Below are 17,572 nucleotides of genomic sequence, written 5' to 3' on the forward strand. Positions count from 1 at the left end.
TTAATCTTCTGCACTGTCAAATATTCACAACCATCTTCATTTTCTTTGAAATCGCTGAAAGTTAAAAGGCACTGAGGTTTAAGGTCAGTCAATATTGTCAGTCAGAGTTCTGTGTGATATTAATACACTGCTTTCTGTAGTCAAAAGTACAGGTCTTGAATCCTTTCACCTCCTACTGTGTGGCATTCAGCGAACCATAATTGATGGTCACATCCATGTGTGTCTATATAAATACTTATTTCCTGTGTCTCACTATTCCACTTGAATTTTATGAATCACTGTACTGGTTTAATGCTGTTTTCTGTAACAAGAGTGTGGGGTTTGAATCCTTCCCCTCCTTTTTTGGTTTAGTCTGGCAAGTTGGTGCAGAGAGTTAAGACTATGAACTACAGTCCATATAGTACAGGATTTGATTCCTTCAACCTACTCTGTGACCTTGAGCAAATCACTTAACCAGACAGTGGTTTGGGGCAAATGGGAATTTGGGCTGCAATCCTCAATGGTCTCATGGACTACAAGCCTACTAGTTACTTATGAACCAGAATATTTTGGTGTAAAGGAAGGAAATTGATTGTAGTAAATAGGAGCATAATCATATAAGCCTTGTGTGTTGGGTATGTTCCTTGGTTTCCTTGTTTTGTTGCATGTTGAAAGTGAAGTCTATATGCTTTAAGTTAATATTTTAACTATGCATATATTGTTAATTTAGCTTGTTTTTTGCAGGCAGGCAGGTATGAAATGCGCAGTGTTTGGGCTACAACAATTTGATTAGCACTTAGTGCAGATGAATAAGGTTATAAGCTGTGAAAGAGCTGCTTCCTGTAGTACAAGGAGCGATTTCCTCAGTTTTAGTTTGTCTTCTGTGCGAATCCAACCAAGTTACTTCACCAGAAAGTACTACTGGGCTGTTCCTAAAAAGGGACACTTATGTCCAGTGAGCTCTCCCAGGCTGTTAGCAAGGCATTTGTCTTTTGAGGTTCTGGACATTTCCCATAGCCACTAATAAGTTCACTGGATCATGGATAAGCACTAGGCTAGCTGCTCTTCTGGGCCATTATATGCTTAGCTAATTTCCCCAAAGGTGAGAATCAAATGCTGTACCCTTGTGCCTGCAAGATAAACACCGTAGCCATCATGCCAACCCCTTACATACATGGGTGTATATTATATTTTGAAAGTTTCAAACATCGAACACCATATGGTCGACACCATATGAGTAATGTTTGAAATTTCGAAAATATAATAAAAAAAAAAAAAAAAAAAAACTATACTTACCTAAATGCTGTAGGCAGGGGGGCAAGACCTCCTGCACCCCCAATGTGGGACCCCCGCTACTTAAATATTCCTACTCCAAGATCGCACTGCATTGAAGTAAAGGGAAAATATTCCCTATGGCGATTTCCGTGTTACACACACGACATTTCGACCAATCGGGTTTGCTCAATACGCGTTCGGCGTTTACAATTTTTGATCATGCGATAGGAACCCTACATACACTACATCGTGAATCTGTGAAGGAGTAAATGGCAAATACTTAGAAACCACTTGGCTGGGTTACCCTCACATCAACATTTATTTATTTATTTATTTATTTATTTCCAGTTTGATAACCGGGGAAGTCCACTGGGCCCGAAAGCCCATTTTCAGTGGAGGCCCGGGGAGAAAAGCTCCATAATAATAATATATTACACACATAACACTCTGTGTTCTAACGGCATAACACCTTTAACAATTTCCAAAAACATAGCACATTTATCAGTTTACATAAAAAAATAATATTTTTATACAATTGTATTGTTAGCATAGAAGAGAGAGAAAAAAAGAAATTGTACATAGATCTTGAATGCAAGAGAAGTAAAACAGAGGAGAAGTGAAGTAGATGCAAAGAATTTAAAGGAGAAGAGATGCCAGGAGGAAGATAAAAAAGAACAGTTAGACTAAGATTCATTTTAAGTTTGAGTCTAAAAGTACATCTTATGAAAAAGGTAAAAGATACATTTGTGAGACTAGGCATGCATGTAGGCAGTGGGGAGGAGACTATTTAAAAGGAATAAATATAGAGTTTAAGCAGGGGAGAGATAGAGGAGATAAAGAAGTAGAGGGAGGGGAGCTGAGGAGAGAGTTTGAAGAAGAGGGACCAGAGGGGAAAATTGGAACTGGGATGTAATAAGATCTAGGTAGGAAGTATACAATTACATTTCCAGTTTTGGGAGAGGTGAGAATGGAGAAGAGATTTGAATTGTTCATAGCTTGTAGTGACTCTTAGAAGGGGAGGAAGCAAGTTCCATTTTTTTGCTGTAGTATAAGAAAGTAGGAGGTGGCCAGGAGGTCGTTTGGGTTTGTATATTGAAATAAGATTTTGGTGGCCAGATCTTAGGGGCCTGAAAGGAGTGTAGAAGGGCAAGATGTTAGATAGTGCAGGGCAAACAGTGGGTTTAAAAATTAGTTTGTGTGCAGTAGTAAGTTGGAGGTAATCGAGATGATTAGGGAGTTCTAGCCATTGGAGACTATGGAGGCAGATGCAATGGTGTGTAGAATGAGTGGAGTTAGTAGCGAATTTGGCGATTTTGTAGTAGCAACTTTCAAGTTTTGAGGAGATAGAAGCGGTGAGGTTGGTTAGAAGAGGAGCACCATACAATAGAGAAGGGGGTCATTGTCCCACTGTACTCATCCCTCATTAGACCCATTATAGAATACAACGCCCCATTTGGTATGTACCTCTCAAGACATCTGCAACAACTGGAAAGGCCTCAGAAATACCTCACTAAAAGAATCACAGGCCTAAAGCAGATGCCCTATGCTGACCGCCTTAAAAAACTCCAGCTATACTCTGTCGCATATCGTCTACTCAGAGGCGATCTCTACTTAACATACAAGGCCATGTCAAACCCAGAGCTGTTGGACATGCTACACTTAAAGAAATCCCAATCCCTCAGAGCTACACGCTCCAGGGATCTAAACCTTGTCATCACAATAAACAAAACATGCAGGAGGGATAGGTTCCTGACCCAGAGACTCCACAGACTCTGGAATAGATTGCCCATACATGTCAAGCAGAGTGCCTCTTTGGACCTCTTCAAGAGGAACCTTGACGATTGGATGGGAGAAAGGAAATTCACCCCAGGGATCACGTCAGTCGCCCTGCTAGACAGGGATCCAGGAAAGTAAATAATGTGGGAAGAAATAACCAGGGAATTGTTATGGCTAGGCTTGTATAGGCCCTAGGGCTGATAGCCTAGTACCAACCTATGAACCTATGAACCTATGAGAAGGTAGGTAGTGGCGAGTGTTTGTCTTGTAGCTAAAGATAGAAAGTTAGCGTTTCTGTAAAGCATACCGAGCTTCTGATGGGTGTTTTTTATGTTTAGTTGAATATGAGTATTAAATTTCAGGTGTTCATCAATGGTAACTCCGAGTAATTTTGCACAACTAACAACTTCTATTGGGGACTGTGAGAGGCTGAAGATTTTGAAGGATGGCTTATCAAGAAGCAGAGCTTTTGAGGGGGAGAAGAGAATGATATGGGATTTATTGGCATTAAGGGAAAGATGGTTTTGAAGCATCCAATTTTCTGTGGTTGTGAAGGCCAATTGGGTTTTGGCTTGGAGCTCGGGAAGGCTAGGGGCTGAGCAGATAATAGTGGAATCGTCTGCATATTGTACAATTTGAGAATGAGGAATTGCAGAGTGGAGATCATTGATAAAGACATTAAAGAGCAGAGGTCCGAGAATAGAACCCTGAGGGACTCCGGTAGGGGTAGGTAAGAAGTTCGAGGTACCTGTATTCCATTTCACAGCTTGGGATCTATCTGAGAGATAACTTTTGAACCAAGAAAGGGAATTGTGGGAGAGACTGAGGTTAGAAAGGTGGTTGAGAAGGAGTGTGTGGGATATTGTGTCGAATGCCTTGGAAAGGTCAAGAAGAACAGTGGAGACAATATCTCCAGAGTCACGGGCATGGTTGACAATGTCTAGGAAAGAGAGGAGAGCAGTAATGGTACTGTGGCCAGGACGAAACCCATGTTGAGTAGGAGTGAGGAGATGGTTATTGAGGAGGTGGGGCATGAGTTGCCGGTGGATACATTTTTCAAGGACTTTTGAAATTGGGGAAAGAATGGCTATTGGGTGGAAGTTAGAAATGCTATTATTTTTGCTTCCTTTATGAATGGGCAGAATGTGAGCAGCTCGCCAAAGTTTGGGAACATAAGATTCTTGGATGGATCTGTTGATGAGAATGCTGTTAGGTATGGCAATGCCATCTGCTGCGAGCTTGAGAAAGAGTGATGGGATATTGTCGGGGGCATTGGAGCACGGTTTGAGTTTGGAAAGAAGTTTTTTGATACCAGTGGTAGACACTGGTTGTAGAAAAAAAGTGGGAGGAGGTTTATGGGAGCAGGAGTGAGGGGAGGATGGTGAAGAAGGCTTTGGGTTTGGGCTGGGGGTGGAAGTGGAGAAGGATTTAGTCAGTTCAGCTATGGAGCTGGTAAAAAAGGAGTTGAAAAGGGTTGCAATTTCTGTGTCAGTCTTATTGTTGCCTGGACAGGAATTGGATTTAGTACCTGGATGTAAGAGGGAATTGATGGAATTCCAGAATTGGGGATTGTTTGCGAGGGTAGACTGTAGTTTGTTGTAGTATGATTTTTTATCTTTTATGATAAGTTTTTTAGTGAGATTGCGGAGTTGCTTAAATTGAAGGAATGAAGCTTGTTTTTTATTTTTATTGTATAGTTTCCAAGTTTTGTCCCTTTGTAGCATTAGAGTTTTAGTGTCCTTAGTTAGCCAAGGGGCAGATTTGTACTTTATTCGTTTTGTTCGAGGTGGGGCTTGGGAGTTTAGGATTTTAAGGAAGGTAGTATTGAAGACTTCTAGGGCTTCATCTAGGGGAAGAGTTTTTAGTGAATTCCAGTTTGTTAGTTTAGGGGTTTCAGAGAATACAGAAGGGTTAAAATTAGTTAGGTTACGAGAGTGGGCATATTGATGTTGGTGAGGGAGCTGTTGGGTAGTTCGGTTAATAAAGGCTGGGAGATGATCACTTATTGAGTCTGGTAAGATACCAGAGTTGGAGATATTGTTAGGGTGGCTGACTAGAATCCAGTCCAGGATGGACCCTGGAGGGTTATTTTTGTTAGGTCTGGTAATGTTGTTTATTAGCAGAGTAAAATTATAAAGATTGATAGACACAGTGGGAGTATTATTATTAATTGTATTCCAGTCAATATTGACATCGCCTAGAATGTAAGTCTCATGCTTGATATTGTTTGTAGCCCAACAGAGAATATTCTCAAGGGTGGAGGAGTTGTCTCCAGGGAGTATATAGATGGATATAATACAGATAATTTTAAAGTTGTTTATTTTGAGGATTCCTATGATTAGTTCGGCATTATTAAATTTAGGAATGGGATTTTGGTATGTGCTGAGATTTAGCAGGCAGTTGTAGACTAAGGCTACACCACCTCCTTTTTTGTTTTGGCGATCGGATCGAAGTGCTTGGAAGCCAGGTGGTAAAATCTCAGAGTTAGTAGTTTGTGGTTTTAGCCAGGTTTCAGTTACTGCTACTATGTCAGGTGCAGTGAAATTTAGCCAAGCATGGAAATTTGTTATTTTGTTATTAATACTCTGGGTATTAATGGTAATGAATTTAAGGTATTTATGGCTGTATCTATTACTGGAGGTAGTGGGAGAGAGATTGTTAGCAGGTGTTGGCCCAGGGTTGGGGTGGATATCTCCTGCTAGAGCAAGCCAAGAGAAGGGAGAGAGGCGGTGAAACTTTGAATTGAGACATAAAGTAAGAGGGAGATGTGATTTAGTTTTGATAGCAGGAGATTTTAAATAGACTGTATGGAGTTTTAGTTTGAAATAATGAAATGGATTTGGGTGAAGTAGGGAGGGGGATATTAAATAAAAATGGAGTGTTGAAGGGTGGGGAAAGGAGATAGTGGAGGATGAGGGGAGTGGGAAAGAGGAGGGTAGTGTGGTAGAGGAATAGGAAGTTACATTATAGAGAGTAGTTAGAAGGAAAAGACATGTAAATGAGGTGAGATAATGTGGAAGAGACATGGATGAGTAGAGTAGGATAGATATTAAAAGAGGGGGTAGAGACTGTGTGGGGAGTTTGGAGATAGGAGGAGAAGTATGTGAGAGAGCAGTCAGTAAGGGAATGGAGAGGGGGAGGGGTAGTTAAAAGAGCTTTATCTAGGAGGGGAGGAGCAAAGAGATGGGATAGGTTGAGGGCAACAGGGGAGGAGACAGTGATGACTATAAATGTAGATGCATTGGGTGTGGGTGAGATTTGGGGGTAGGGTAGGGGAGCGGAGAGAGCCCGGAGGGTGAATGGAGCGGGTAGAGCCACTGAAGGAGAGAGGCCAAGGAAAAACTATCAGTGGAGAGCTGAACTGGTAAGGAAAGTTTGGGAATGGGTAGAAGGTAAAGGCCTAATCAGTAGTGATAGTGGACAGAGAAAATTATGATATACTTATCTTCAAGGAGGGACTGTTGCACTGGGAGGTTGTGATAGTAGACAGTGACATGTAGGTGAAGTGGAGTACAGGAGGAAGGAGAGAAAAATATATGGGGCAGCAGTTTCTTACAAACAGATAAAACCTGCGAGTCTAAGGGAAGAGGCTTTAATCAGAGGGGAGAGACCAGGAGAAGGGCACCACCTAGTGGACAAAAGATTTATAGCAAGAAGTAGCTACTTCTGAAATGTAGCAGGGCTGGGGTATCACAAGTATGGGGGGGAAGGAGTTATGTTTAAAGTGGACACAAGAGGAGAGGGAAAGCAAGAAGTACTTGAAGGGCTTTGGCTGCTGGTCAACCTAGCTAGGGAGTATATAATAGCAAACCCTGGAGTATCAGAACAGAACTAGCATTAATTAACCTGCGTTTTGAAAACAGAGCTAGCTTTAGAACCGTCTGTTGTATTAGGAGGACATACTTTCTTGTGTTATACTTTTCTTCAAATAGGGAGGTTTAAGGTTCAGTTCCTCAGTTTAGAAATGGACAGTAGTAGATATGGTGGGTGAAGGACATTAGTCAACAGCGACAGGGCAGTCTCACACTAGAGGACAATACAGGCAGGTTGTTCAACTGGGTAAATAAAGTGGAGAGAAACAAGAAGTAAAATAAACAGAAAACAAGGCACACTCAGTAGAAATACTAGGCATTGATATTCATATCCTAGGCAAGATATCACAGTTCTGTTAAACACTACAGCAAGAGACAGTATGAGAATAAACAGACCCAATGGCTGAATTCACTTACACCATATGTTAAGCTTAGGAGTAGAGTACAAGTATAAAAAGCAGTAGTACTCACTTACTCCAAATGTTAAGCTAGGAGTAGTCTTTTAAAAATATCGACAGTTCTAACAAAACATGGCTAAATATTGCTATATAACGCAGTATTCTTTAACAACAGTGACAGTTAATCAAAACATATCAAATAGAGCCTCAGGCTTCAATGTACAAAGCAGATAAATTTAGGGTCTTATTCAACAGTAAAATAGAAGCGGAACGGCATATAGCTATTTACGATAGCATATATGCATTCCACGTGCAGGAACGCAAACACTATGTATACAGGTATTGAGCGCATGTGACCAAGCTAACTTCACACACAAAGTGGAAGGATATGACTTCTGAGTGTACAATCAGATGAATTTAGGGTCTATTCAACTGTAAAATACAAGCAGAATGGCATATAGCTATGTACGATAGCGTATATGCATTCCACGTGCAGGAACACAAACTATTCAACTGTAAAATACAAGCGGAATGGCATATAGCTATGTACGATAGCGTATATGCATTTCACGTGCAGGAACACAAACACTAGCAGCCGTTAGCGGCGATTAATGCATACAGATATTGAGCGATGTTAATACGTGCAATCTAGGAAGTTAAACAAAATAAAACAATCTATCTTCGCACACGCGATGTTAATAAGTGCATCCTAGGCAGTTAAACAAAATAAAACAATCTATCCTCGCACACTAAGTGGAAGGATAGGACAAAATGAGAATGGCTAGACAAATACAGCAGGGCTGACCTTATAAAATAAGCTATCTTCACACACTAAGTGGAAGGATAGGACAAAATGAGAATGGCTAGACAAATACAGCAGGGCTCACCTTATTGGAAGTATAAACCCGTAGCCAGAGACACACAGCAGCAGAGAGGAAGACCAGGGGGAAAAAAGATGGTGTCTCACTGAGTAAGGAATATTTATAAAGTCAGGGAGGAAGTAGGAGGGAGGGGGAGGGGAAAGGGGCAGGGGAGAGGGCAGGTAAAGACCGGAAGTTACTAGTGCTCCACAATATAGTGAGAGTCAAATACAGCAGCTAGGTAGGCAGTATAGAGCATCCAGCAAGAGGAAGTAAAAGAGAGTAAAGATAGGAGGACAGAAGTTGCAGTACTAAATGGGGCCAGGAGTGAGTTAGCTATTGAATAAGAGGGAGCAGTGGCAAGGAAAGAGAGAAGAGGAGACAGAAAAAGGTCCAGCCCACTGAAGGAGAGAGGCCAAGGAACAACTATCAGTGGAGAGCTGAACTGGTAAGGAAAGTTTGGGGATGGGTAGAAGGTAAGGGCCTAATCAGTAGTGATAGTGGACAGAGAAAATTATGATATACTTATCTTCAAGGAGGGACTGTTGCACTGGGAGGTGGTTGTGACAGTAGACAGTGAAATGTAGGTGAAGTGGAGTACAGGAGGAAGTAGAGAAAAATATATGGGAGCAGCAGTTTCTTACAAATAGATAAAACCTGTGAGTCTAAGGGAAGAGGCTTTAATCAGAGGGGAGAGACCGGGAGAAGGGCGCCACCTAGTGGACAAAAGATTTATAGCAAGAAGTAGCTACTTCTGAAATGTAGCAGGGCTGGGGTATCACAAGTACAGGGGGGGAGGAGTTATGTTTAAAGTGGACACAAGAGGAGAGGGCAAGCAAGAAGTACTTGAAGGGCTTTGGCTGCTGGTCGACCTAGCTAGGGAGTATATAATAGCAAACCCTGGAGTATCAGAACAGAACTAGCATTAATTAACCTGAGTTTTCAAAACAGAGCTATATTTCTTTTTGGTAAACAAGCCTGTTAAAGTGATGAACTGATGGTCAGAGTTGTGGTACACACACACACACACACACACACACACACACACACACACACACACACACACACACACACACACACACACACACACACACACACACACACACTGATTTGTGTAACCAATGCTCAGAATGATGTCCACATCAGTAATGCCAGGGTATCCAACACCAAGATACACAAAGATATGGTCTTGCAAGGGAAGGCACTGGGAATTTTGAAACAGCTCTGATGTAAGTGAGATATATTATCTCTGTAACATAAGCTAGGCAATAATAACCCCACCAGCTCTGTTATTTAAGTCAATTGGAAATAGAATCAGTAAGACACTTGTTAAAAATGTATAACTGTCTGGACACTCTCTTCTTTTGTGGAGTAATTTTTTCTCAAAATTGTACCTCAAACTGTCTTGTATAAGAAACAGTATGCTATATTCTCTCTTTCCTTCTAGATGATCCTACCACACACCTGACATGCTGCAATAGAATGACCCTGAAAGATGCAGAAATTCCCCTTTACCTCTTTACCCCTATCATTCCATATCTGTCAGAAGCTGGCGAGGTAAGGGCACTACTCCTGCAAACAACAAGTGTCCAGGACATGAGGATGGTGGTCAGGACAGTACACAAGCATCTACTGTTGTGGTTATTATATTTGCAGTATAGTAAAATGTTCATCATAGGGATAACTGCTGCTGTCTAATTCCATTAACATGACAAGAGTGCTGAAACAGTTTGCCATCCTAAGGGTAGCCTGACCTCAGATCTAGTTGGAGGTTTCAGCATACCTGCTGGACTGTGGTGCTGAACCCCAGCACTGATTGTGGTTGTATGTCCAGTCTGCAATGTTTTGAGGAAGTGCGGACTGTGGTCTGCATAGCTGAGTCAAATGTACTCTGAAGTGGATTTCATAAAAAGAGCTAAAAGAACTGGAATTTGGATTTTTGTAAAAGGGAAGGTGCAAATTACAGAGAAATAAATGGAATTAATGAGAACAGTTTATGCAGATTGATGCTCAGGAGGAGTAAGGTTTGGGGGAAGGCATGAGTTGAGTAATGTATGTAACACTGGAGTTTATGACACTGTTAAAAATAAAACATATGTATAATGCTTGTAAATGAAATGTCAATATGGTTTGTTTTCCTTTCTGATTTTTAATTTCTCCAAGTCTTTTGGGTTTCCTAATACCATGATGGGAATGGACCCCATGCCTAAGTCAAAGTGTGATTAAACTTCATGAAATTAGTATTGTTTCAATTTTGGATGTTAGCCATCAGTGCTCTTTGCAGCACACGCAGTGTGCCCAGTATTGACTCCCTCTGCAATTCATATGGAGTTGCATACATTGGTAACATATCTAAATATTTATTTATTTTACATTTGTTGACCGGGATAGTCCAACTGGATACATGTCCATTTTCAGAGGAGGCCCGGGGAGAAAATCTCCACACAGTAATGTGTTATATACAATACAATAGACAAACAATTTAAAAGAATATGAGTCAAACTGTTGTAAATATTCAAACTATCATAAATCAAACTGTTAATACAATTGTAGATTCTTTTTTATAAGTCTCATTGCTCCTCCTACTATTGAAACTGTCTGGGTAGCTTTCTTCCACATTGCTCTTGTTTCTTCCTGCAAATCCTATTAATTTAAGACTTTATGTCTCTGTACGCAAGACACTATAGTCACTGGGTGTAGCGATTTCAATGATCAATGATACTTTTGTCTTCTTTTCATGGACCACTATTATCTGGTTTTCTCGCATCTTTCTTTTGAACTGTTGGTAATGGGTGATCCCATGTGATGTAGACTTCATCATTTTCGATGATGCTTTGTGGATCATGTTTCCAGTGTTTTTCAGATACTTCAAGCACAAAATTAAGATTGAGGGAGGTGCCACCTATATCTAAGTGGGCTAATATGCAATACCCACTTCAAAACCTGTTTAAAGTTTGATTAGAAATGGAGGGAATCAAACAGCAGACAAGCAGAAGTGGTTAACAAATGTACATTGAGGAAGGAATACAAAAGGCCATTGGAAAGTAACACACACACAAATCAAGAAACAGAGGCAGTCAGGCCTGAAAAGGGTTTTGGTTCTTGCACTGGCACCAACTAGAAAATGTATTTTCAACTTCCACATACATGACATTCCTAGTAGCATTTTTTTTTTGCTGATTTAGTATCGACTGTACTACTTCAGAAAAAAAAGTATCTAAAATGTTTTAAAATTCTGGGCACAGCAACATACAGGCAATTCTTGAAGAGTTGTGAGGTTGGGATGTGTCAAATAACCCGTTGTAAGTAAATTCATTCTGTGGAAAAGCCTGTGGTAATTCTCTTGGGCAGACTGAAGAGAAGAAAGAACCACTGTTGCCTTGGTCAAAAAGGAAGTCACCACCACAACTTTGGGACAGTTCTTCTGAATCTTCAAAGAACCCTGGGTATCAATGGAAAGGGTGGAGAAGTACAGAGGAACATTTGTACCCATGGGAATGAGAAAGCATCTGCTTTCCAGGCCTGTCTGTAAGAAGTCATTATGCAGAATTCCTTTAGCTGTCTGCTGTGAGAAAAAGCAAACAGATCTTTGTGAAGCGATTCCCAGTTTCCCCTTTCATCACATATCTTAGAACCTTAGCTGAAGGAGGGCCAGATAGAACACCCTTACATAAGGGAAAACTTAAGATTTCAAACTTAACTACTTCAGGAATATTTAAGAACAAAGCCAAACAAATATCTTCAAAACTGATCCAGAAACAGAAGTTTCAGCAGAAGAGTGAACAGCATCACGAGCACACTTCAAAATATAGCTGGTCACGAGCTATGACAAAAGTATTTAAGAAGTAACTCAAAAGATGGAAGGTTAACTATCAACTTCTGCAAGTTCTCAAAATATAGAAGTAAAAACTTTAGCATACGAGCCTGACGGCTTAAAATCCTGAAGGTTAAAGTACTAGAGGAATACATTTTATTCCCCAACTTATATATTGCTTTCCCATCCTTGTCAGAGAGAATGGGACTCACAGCTCTCACTTGATTATTTGAACTAATCACTGTTGGGCCTACTTAAGGATTAGAAAAACAGATACTTATAAGTCTGAAGTGCAAAGGCTCAACGTTCAGGAACAAATCATCTGGCAATTACTAGACAGGACTGATTCTTCCTCCTCCATTTGCCTACCAAGTGGCTCTGAACAAGGATCAGAGCATGGGTCATCCCTGAATCCAGTGGGCTTAGCTGGTTAACAAATGCCTAAATAGATTTTTAAATATTACTACAATCTGCTTAAAAAGTTAACAGAACAATAAGTTTTGCTTCAAAATGTATTTTCTGAATAATAAGTATGGAACTCTGATGTCTGGCACTGTTGAATGACTATAATCCTCAGGATTTATAAGAAAATCAAAGGATTTATGAGATACAGATCAAAAATAAGAGGTAAAAGCAGGGATATTAAGGATATGACAACAGGCATTACATCAACATGCATTATCTGAGCAAACAAAGAACATCAAACTTTGCATCAGCATGCATGTTTTAAGCAATTAAAAAGGACTAAATTCTAACTTCTGGTAGAATACCACTAACCATATCGATCTCTATGGCTTTGCCCAACTCATTCAAGATCCCACTAGAGTGGACAAGAAATCCCACAAACAGTCAATCTTAGACTGGACACTTGTAAACTACCCAAAACACAACTATCACACAGGATGTCTACCAGACACCCTGAGTGATCATCACCCCACATTCCTTCTCCATAAACACTCCAACCTTTCCAACCCTATCACCTATAGACAAGTCAGAGACGACATGAAACTAAATACACAAGATCTTAACTATATCCTAAAACACTGTAACTGGAACCCACTACTTACACTACAACTAGACCAAGCCGCTGACTACTTCAATCGCACCTTCACTAACATCCTCAACTCTACTGCACCCCTTAGAAGGATTAGAGTCAAAGCAAACTACGCCCCATGGCTAAGCAGGGACACAAGAGTCCTACTTAAAGCCAGAGATACATCATGGAAAGCCTGGAAAAGAGATAACACAAACTTATCCAAACAAAACTACCAGAAACTAAGGAATCAGTCAAAAAGACAAACCAAACTTGATAAAGAAAATTACTTCCTCAATAGTCAAACCAAACACACTAACAACCCACAAAAGTTCTGGCATTCTATTAACTCCTTACTTAACCCAGGCAAAACATCAACGCCATCTCCCACCACCAACGATGACACCACAAACATTGCCTCCCAATTTAACAAATACTTCACAGAATCCACTCCATCACTTTCCTCTCAAATCTCCCAAACCCACCTCTCGAATACCCCTACCCAACCACTAAAGAACACCCCCTCTTTAATCCTCTCACCTATCCCTACCACCACAATTAAAAAACTCCTTCAAAAACTCAAACCTACAACCCTTGCTGCAGGCAACTTACCAACCAACTATCTAAAATTGCAGCTGATTCTCTATCATATCCAGTATCCATCCTTATAAACCGCTCCATACAAGAAGCCTACATCCCAAAGCTATGGAAAGTATCATTCAAAATCCCTCTTCATAAAGGATTAATCTCCTATGAATTCTCTAACTAACGCCCCATAGCTATCATACCCCCCCTTATCCAAAATACTTGAGAGGTGTATACACTCCCAAGTTATGCAATTTCTAAACTCTAACCACCTCCTCTCTCCCACACAACATGAGTTCAGACAGCACCATAGCACTACAACTAACTACTGACTAACACCAGACAGTGTGTGGTATTACTAACTGTAATCTTCAAGAATTTACCAGAAAAAATGGAAGAAAACAAAAATATGAAGAAATAACAGATATATTCTGCAAAAAACAGATAGGACTGCCATTCACCCTTCAGCCTGGTCATATATCTGGCTGCCTGGCAGCTATTAAATAAGTCAATTTATAAATAAAAACTTACCATATAATATACCTAACTGCTAATGCTGATGTTGTTCCCTTCTCATCATCTTTCAATTTTTGTGGGCGTGAATGACCTGAGACGTACCTCCCTGGACTAAATGAAGAGAGACATGATGGTCTTCTTTGAATACATGTCACAGGCTGGTATGAGCCTCACATTGAGCAGCATTCTACCCTCATGAAGAACACCACCACAATACAAACAGAAAATGATTGACTTCAATAACTGGCTTAGGTACGTCATATCAAGGGGATCCAGTATCTGTCAGCCTGGGACGGCATGATTGACAGACCACATGGCTTTGCCAGTGATGGTCTGCACCTGTCATTGCTAGGCTTTTGAATATTGGTCAAGGAATTAGCCACACCCCATAGTGACTTTTTTAGGCAGTGCCAAACCAACACACCAACCAATGTAACAAATACTTCTAATGCCAAGCTGAAGGTACTACTGCTCAATGCAAGGAGTCTAAACAAGAAACTGCACTCCCTGGAAGCTCGCCTCACCCTGGAGAATACTGACGTCTGTACAGTTACAGAGGTGTGGTTCAAGGTTGTGAAAATCAACCCAGCAGTGCAAGGCTACAATGGCTATCACACATTCGGACCGCCCTCTGAAAAGGAAAAAAATTAAAGGAGAAAGTGTTTCCATTTACATAAAAAAAACAATCGCACCTTTAGATTGGAAAAGCAGGATGACTCACTTGAGCTACTCCATGTCTAGCTGACCATAGGTAAAATCCTCCACTATGTCATCACTTCCTACAGGTCCCCAACCATGAACCATGAAAACCACTCCACATACCCAAAGCTACTAGAATCACTTACCATTCAGTCCAAACAAACTACTATTGTGCAGTTTGAACAACCCTTTCATAAACTGGGAAACAAAAACAACCACTAACATGCAGGCTCAGAGATGCCTGGACTTTGTCAATGCAAGTACTCTGGAACAGCTCGTCTGTACTCCCACTAGGGGCTCATATATCCTTGAGACAGTACTCACAAACAAGGGGAAGCATTACACCCCACTGCAAAATGTCCTCATTGGTAAAACTGGAGCATAAATCAGTCTCCTCTGAAATAAATGTAACAGTAGAATGCCCAATCAAACACTAAACCCGGAAGAATTTTTCCAAGGCAAATTACCTTCTATCAAGTGATAGCTTAGGTAATTCTGAAACTCCTCTTAGCCTTAAAACATGGAAGCCTATGCAGAAGTATACATGAATCCCTGTACAACCACTTAAACAACTACATGGAAACACCAGTACCTGACTAAACTAAACCCAGGTCTAGCTAGAAAAACAAGTCACCCTTGCGGACCCCTGGCATAAATAGACTATACAACAGAAGGAAGAAACGCCTGTGTAGAAGTAAATGGGAGGGTTCACAACACTGAAAAAAATCACTCATTAGTATCAATGGGCAAGTAAGGGAGCTAGTCAAGTCTCCAAAAGCTAAGCATGAGAATAAAATAGCTTCCCAAGCAATAGATAACCACAAAGCATGTTTTAGTTATATCTGACATCTTAAGGGAATCATTCAATAATGTGATGAGTTGGCTGTAGATGGCACTATACTCACTAAGAAGAAAGAGGAAACCTGCTGGCCACTAATTTTAGCTCAAATTTCACTCCTTTACACCCTCCAGTTACTCCTTATGAAATTCATTTGCCTGTTATCACAAAGGAACTGGTTGTCACTGTGCAAGAGGCCTGGCATCAGTGGAGTACCACAGGGCTCAGTTGTGGGCCCCCTCCTCTTTGGGATATACTTCTCAGATGTCAAGGCTAATGCAGATGGCCTTTGGCTGACCAAGTTTTCTGATGATTTATGTTGGAGGCAATCACTAATACGTCAAATGATGCTGATATACTACAGAAAGGTCTGACGCAGACTAATGATTGGTGTCAAAGCCATGGCCCATACCTCTCAACCTTCTAGATCAAGAAATCTGGACAAAGCCACAAATAACGGGGGGGGGGGGGTTAAAGACCCAAAACTAGGGACACTTTTTAACTACTACGATTACAAACTTAAAAAGTTGATACGAAGTCTGAAACTCAAATGCCTGCCATTATTCTCTGAATTCAGTCCTCCATGATTTGCAAGTGATTTTCCAAAAAAAAATAAAAAAAAATTATGAGAAACAGACAAAAATATGAGGCACAAATCTGGACATTCTGCAAAAATGTGTGCAGTTGAGAGGTACGTCATGGCCGCAAGTGTGAAAAAGTGCATAATAATACCCTTTGGGAAATCAAATACCCCTGCAAATTACAACACTGATACCCCCCCAACAGCAGACCCAGTGGTGCAAAATCTGGGTACTCAGAAAGATAGCAATCTGAATTTTGACCACCATGTGTTCACGGTCGTGAGGAAATCCTTCTATGTAGCTCAGAGTTTAAGTACAGGTATGGCATCCAGGTCTAAGGATGTCATAGTACCACCACTGTATTCAGCCATCATTAGATCAGTAACTTAGTACAATGCACCCTTTAGCATGTACCTCACCAAGCACCTGCAACACTTGGCGTGTCCTCAGGGGTTTCTCACTAAAAAATACAGGGTATAACCAACATGTAATATATGGGCAGAGTAAAAGCCTTATCACTGTATTCAGTTTCCTACTGATTACTGGGGATTGATCTGTGCCTGACCTACAAAGCAGTCTCTGACTCAGGTCTGATGGAAACGTTGCATATTCACAAACTAAATGCACAATGGTTATGTGCTCCAAAGATCTAAACCTGATCTATGACACAAACAAATCATGCTGGAGAGACAGATATGTGTCTAACAGACTGCCCCACTTCTGAAATAGGCTTCCTGTTAACATGAAGCAGAGCCCTTCCCTAACCATCTTCAAGTGCAATCTGGACCAATGGATGGGAAATCACAAATTCACTCCAGGGGTGGCACCCATGTACCTTATGGACAGAGGCAGTCAGTAAAAACCATCAAAACCCTGCTTGCTGACCCTTGTTATATTTCCACTAGGGATAGAAAATTGGGTAAAACTTGCTAAATTTGAAAGGGCTCTTGAGCTGTTAGCCTAGTAATCTCCTATGAACCTAGAACTGATTGGGCAGGTACATGCAGCTAGCCTATCAATTAAGGAAGCCCTGAAAGTCAGCATCTCCCCAACAAAACACTTCAGATAGAGACACTTTTCTGCCCTTATTTTTTTTCCCCTCTAAGTAAAGAAACATGCAATTAAGAACATATAAGCAGCCCTACTTGAGCAGCACCCACTGCATAAGGCCGGGCATGAGTGCCCACACACACACACACACACACACACACACACACACACACACACACACACACACACACACACACACACATACACAAAATCAATCACAATAAGCAAAAGTTACACTGAGTTCAGGCCCTGCAAAAAAGATTAACTACAATATTTAGCACTTTGATAAGATAATCGACACCTACCCCTTAAGAAGAAAAAAAAGTTTTTTTTCTTTTTGCCCTTGGGCTTTGGTG

At 40.8% G+C, this 17,572-nt stretch overlaps 1 protein-coding gene across 1 annotated transcript in view; it reads right to left on the reverse strand.

The window, feature by feature from the left end:
• Positions 1-17,572, reverse strand: part of LOC122789363 (tyrosine-protein phosphatase non-receptor type 13-like) — a 2,815,362-nt gene that overhangs the window by 2,315,270 nt on the left and 482,520 nt on the right. The window lies entirely within an intron of this gene.

The sequence above is a fragment of the Protopterus annectens genome, chromosome 14.part0 (assembly GCF_019279795.1).
Source record: "Protopterus annectens isolate FY-2018-M chromosome 14.part0, PAN1.0, whole genome shotgun sequence".
In the NCBI taxonomy this organism is placed as follows: Eukaryota; Metazoa; Chordata; order Ceratodontiformes; family Protopteridae; genus Protopterus; species Protopterus annectens.